Source organism: Accipiter gentilis, chromosome W (assembly GCF_929443795.1).
Source record: "Accipiter gentilis chromosome W, bAccGen1.1, whole genome shotgun sequence".
Taxonomy (NCBI): domain Eukaryota; kingdom Metazoa; phylum Chordata; class Aves; order Accipitriformes; family Accipitridae; genus Astur; species Astur gentilis.
In genome coordinates, this window is record NC_064918.1 from 34,206,531 (window position 1) to 34,212,530 (window position 6,000).

Here is a 6,000-nt window from a genome sequence, read left to right on the forward strand (position 1 = left end):
GGAGGAACTCGGGGAAAAAAAAAAGTAAAACTTCTGGGTTGAGATAAGAACGGTTTAATAGAACAGAAAAGAAGAAACTATAATGATAATGATAACACTAATAAAATGACAACAGTAGTAATAAAAGGATTGGAATGTACAAATGATGCACAGGGCAATAGCTCACCACCTGCCGACCGACACCCTGCCAGTCCCCGAGCGGCGATTCCCTGCCCCCCCCCCCCCCACTTCCCAGTTCCTAAACTAGATGGGACGTCACATGGTATGGAATACACCATTGGCCAGTTTGGGTCAGGTGCCTTGGTTGTGTCCTGTGCCAACTTCTTGTGCCCTGGCTGGCCATGAGAAGCTGAAAAATCCTTGACTATAGTCTAAACAATACTGAGCAACAACTGAAAACATCAGTGTTATCAACATTCTTCGCATGTTTAACTCAAAACATAGCACTGTATCAGCTACTAGGAAGACAGTTAGCTCTATCCCAGCTGAAACCAGGACACCATGTCCCTAAGCACCACATCTACATGTTTTGTAAATACCTCCAGGGATGGTGACTCCACCACTTCCCTTGGAAGCATGTTCCAATGTTTGACAAACCATCCAGTGAAGAAATTTTTTCCTAATACCCAATCTAAACCTCCCCTGGCACAACTTGAGGCCATTTCCTCTTGTCCTATCACTTGCTACTTGGGAAGAGAGACCAACACCCACCTTGCTACAACCTCCTTTCAGGTAGCTGTAGAGAGCAATAAGGTCTCCCCTGAGCCTCCTTTTCTCAGACTAAACAACCCCAGTTCCCTCAGCCGCTCCTCATAGGACTTGTTCTCTAAACCCTTCACTAGCTTCGTTGCTCTTCTTTGGACACACTCTAGCACCTCAATGTCTTCCTTGCAGTTTGGGGACCAAAACCGAACACAGAATTCAAGGTGTGGCCTCACCAATGCCGAGTACAGGGGGACAATCGCTTCCCTAGTACTGCTGGCCACACTATTTCTGATACAAGCCAGGATGCTATTGGTCTTCTTGGCCACCTGGGCACACTGCTGACTCGTATTCAGCTGGCTGTGGACCAACACCCCCAGGTCCTTTTCTGCCAGGCAGCTTTCCAGCCACTCTTCCCCAAGCCTGTAGCGTTGCATGGGGTTGTTGTGACCCAAGTGCGGGACCCAGCACAGCCTTGTTGAATCTCATACAATTAGCCCCTTGTAATTGCACAGTATCAGAGACCCCCATTTCTCTCTCTGACAAAAATATGGGGGCCCTGTCAGGGGAGATGAACCTGGCAGGGTGGGTAAACCCACATGCCAGACTCTTCTTGAGGCACTCCTGGAGAGTTGCAAATTCAAGGTACAGTAAGGCATAGATGTGCCTGAAGGGCACCTCCTTTCCTGGAATTGAATCAGTTGTCCAATTATGAGTGTCCTGGTTTCAGCTGGGATAGAGTTAACTGTCTTCCTAGTAGCTGGTATACCGCTATGTTTTTGAGCTAGGTATGAGAAGAATCTTGATAACACATTGATGTTTTCAGTTGTTGCTAAGTAATGTTTAGACTAAGTCAAGGATTTTTTAGCTTCTCATGCCCAACCAGTGAGAATGCTGGAGGGGCACAGGAAGTTGGGAGGGGACACAGCCAGGGCAGCTGACCCAAAGTGGCCAACGGGGTATTCCATACCATGTGATGTCACGTCCAGTGTATAAACTGGGGTGAGTGGGGCTGGGGGGAATCACCGCTCAGGGACTAACTGGGCGTTGATTGGTGGGTGGTGAGCAATTGCCTTGTGCATCATTTGTATATTCCAATCCTATTATTATTATTATTGTCATTTTATTAGTGTTATCATTATCATTATTGGTTTCTTCTTTTCTGTTCTATTAAACTGTTCTTATCTCAACCCACAAGTTTTACTTTTTTTTTCCCGATTGTCTCCCCCATCCCACTGGGTGGGGGGGAGTGAGTGAGCAGCTGTGTAGTGCTTAGTTGCTGGCTGGGGTTAAACCACGACAATGAGAGTAATGGGGTGGCAGGTTTTCCACCCCCTTCTTCTCAAATATGTTGGCAAAGTCAGCAAACTCATTTGGGATATCATATGTTCCTGTTTGGGGCAGAGGCATGGCCTGGAGCCTGGGTAAGTTAGGGCTGCAGGACTGAGCAGAACTATGGCAGTGCAGAGCTCTCACTAAAGATAAAATGGGTTAAAATTAGTAAAATTTGTTAAATTAGTTAGACTATTTCATATGGAATAAATATTCCCTCTTGCAGAATGTACTGATATAACCAGATTTTTCAGTGTAAACCACTAAATGGCCATTAGACTATGGCTTTTTCTCAAGAGGCTGAGCTATATTTGAACTAGTGATTAAGATATTAATATGGAAAATAAAAAGTAATGCTTTCCTAATGCAGAGAAAATACAAATTAAGTATTTTCCCTGCACTCTAAACCTCACTGTCCCTTTTTCAGTGGAAAAGATGTATGATATCTTTCTAAAAACATTAGGAATTGTTTCTAGTATTAGAGGTCATACCCATCAGTTACCATTTGTTTGTAGGGTGCTTTTTTTTCCCTCAGGTTGTTAAACATTCCATCTCCTGAAGTAGTTTTCTTTTAAGCCTACTATATTTTAATAAACTAATGCTGTGGAGGAACCGCTCAACTCTGGCAGCACTGAATGTATTCATATATATTCTCATACATCTCCTTTTAGTTGTAGCACTTGCGATATACTTCAGAATGATTGTAGATACAATTTGAAGAAGGCTATATAATGTAAGACCTCAAAAGTATATCTATTAGTCTTGTCTTAAAAGAATGAAGTAAATAAAATCTGTATCCACTGAAGGAATGTTTGCACAGTACAGGGAACAAGTTTTCAGTAATCTTCACCCTGCTTGTAGCTCTATATGTGTCACGGGGGATTTAAAAATGAGAGAGAGAGGGGTTCGGATCGCTTAAAGAATCACCTCCAAATGTATTAGCAATAGTAAAATGATTGAATAGAAATTTGTATAAAAGTGCAATTTCACAGAATTCGATGGCAAGGTTCACTCTATTACTTAGTACATGGATGAAATGCACACAGGAAAATTAAATCAGAATCAAACTAAACTTGCGTATATAGGGACCGAAAACATAATAGGGTAAAAGGGAATGTTACAAAGAATTAATTTGTGCAAAGATCGGGAATGTGGGAAAGGGTAAGGGAGACCCTCCTGTTGAGTCATGAGGTTCAGAGAAGACCCCCTTGCTTTCTAAACTCCTGTTGGAGTCTAGGTGCAGCTGGATCGACTTCTAGTCCCAGACTTGGTCAACAGTTTATATCTAAAGGGATTATGAGTATAATAGCAGCCTAAAATTCATTCACAGTTGAATAAAAATCACAACAGTAATTTAAGTATAAATTTAAATGTATTAACTTATAATATATCTTATAATACACTTGCTATAACATATTTAATAACTTATAATGTACTTCCTATAACTTACTATAGACTATTCAGGTTAGTATACATGCATGCATAAAGATACTAAGAGAAATACATAAAAGAGATTAAAAGAGAGTAAAAGAGAGAGAAAAGGGGTATACCTGTTAAAAATGCCTCTCGAGGTCAGTGAAAATATTCACGCTGAATGCTTTGGCATTTGTCTCAGCGGAGATACTGAAACTCAAGCCTTCTATCTCAGGATGGTTTCATATCATAGAATTACAGAATGATTTGGGTTGTGTCCTAGGTTTGGCTGGAATAGAGTTAATTTTCACAAGAAGCTGGGAGGGGGCACAGCCAGGACAGCTGACCTGAACTAGCCAAGGGGATATTTGATACCATATGAGATACCATATGATGTCATGCTCAGTATATAACTGAGGGAGCTGGCTGGGGGAAGGAGGGATGGCGGCTCAGGAATGGGCTGAGCATTGGGTTCTGGGTGGTGAGCAATTGCATTGTGCATCACTTGCTTTATACATTCTTGTGGCAGGTACACCCACCCCAACAGGAAACGAAACTTCTCTGGACAGGGAGGAGAGGAAAAAAACCCTAGAGGTCATGGTTTGGAAGCTGAACTGACCAGTCCGGCATGCGTCAGGAACACGGAAGTGTTGACCTTTTGGCCAATGGGGATTAAAATGACCACAGATCAGATTCAACAAGGGTATAAATGGGGCCCCGCCAGAGGACATTTTGAGTCAGTCCTCCTTGGAGCAGTGGGTCTGCAGTTGGGGACTCTCCCCTTGGGTCAGGACGCTGCCCTAGGTAACTCCTCGAGGTTGAGAGCCCTCATCTTGTAGGTGAGTGATATGCGCATTTTGAGTCATCATTTTTAGACCTTAAGAATTCTTAAGTCGGCTGTGTAGTACTAACTCCCCTTACATCATTGAGCCTGTGGTTCACTAATGTTATCGGAGTTTTAACTAACCTTTTTACTGAAGAATAAATCTGATTTTTAACACCTGTTGGATTTGATTGTGTGAGCCTCTGCAACAATTCTTTTATTAGTATTATTGTTATTATTACTTCTTCTCTCCTTGTGTTGTCCTATTAAACTGTCCTTATCTCAACCCACGAGGTTTTACCTTTTTCTTCTAATTCTCCTCCCCATCCCACCAGGGGGCAGGGAAGAGTAAGCGAGCACCAGCGTGGTGCTTAGTTGCCAGCTGGGCTTAAACCACGACAGGTTGGAAGGGACCTTTAAAGATCATCAAGTTCCGACTTCCCTGCATCCTACCTCCATGTCCTAAGGGACTTCACAGATGTAGGTATACAGACGGCATGGATACCTATTGTGTCAGAGAACACGCACTGTTATAAGTTGCAGCCTTGGCTGGGTTTGGTTCAGGTGGTAGCATGTCATCTTTTTGTATTTTATGGTCCTTCCTCCTTTTCTAACTGGGACCATATAATTGCAAAATAGAAATTAGAGGCTATTAAACCCAGAGTGCGGAATGATTGCTGGAGGTGACTTATTGATATGACACCCTCCCCCCCCCCCCCTTTAAGGGAAGGTGAACCTCCAGGGTGGAATGCAGCGTATATGAAAGAAATCTGTTCCATAATAATTCCCTAAGCAACATAACCTGCAACCTTAGATGTTAGCAACACCAGGGGAGCTTGGTATGCTGACTCTGAGAAACGACACGGAGGGTGGAGCAGGGTGGAGACACCACAGCCACACTCTGTGACATCACTGCAGGGATGGGGAACTGGAACTACTGGAACAAGAATGGAAGGTCCTTGCATTGAATCAACTGAAGCAAGGAGGTGAAACAATGGGGTTCTGTCAATGCTATTGCCTTACTTCTGATTTATATCATAAGAGCCGAGTTCTGGAGTAGTGACATGCTAAATCATGTCCTCTGGGTGAACTTTGCTCATTATAATCTCATTATAATACCAAAACACACCTCCATTCCAAAAGCTACCCACCTCCAAGGTGTGACTACCCCTCATTTAGTATGTGCTCTGATTTTTTTTTGGAATTGTCGTGGTTTCAGCCCAGCCGGTAACAAAGGACCACGCAGCCGCTCGCTCACTCCTCTGCCCCCCTCCAGTGGGATGGGGAGGAGACGGAGGAGAGAAAAGAAAAAGAAACTGGAACCTCGAGGGTTGAGATAAAGGCAGTTTACTGGGACAAACACAAAGAGATTACAACAACAACAACGGCACTAATGAAAAAAAAAGTATACAAAAAGAGTGATGCACACTGCAACTGCTCACCACCCGGGACCCGACGCTCCGCCACTTCCCCCACCGAAAACAGAGACCACCCCCCGGCCCGCTCCCCATTTATATACTGGGCAGGATGTCACATGGTATGGAATAGCTCCTTGGCTAGTTCAGGTCAGCTGCCCCGGCTATGCCCCCACCTCCCAGGTTCCTGTAAAAATTAACTCTATCCCAGCTGAACCCAGGACATTATCCACCCCTTACTCTATACCATCTACATCATGCCCAGATCTTACTTTTTTTTTTCGCAATCAACCACTACAACTTTCCTTGTCTTAT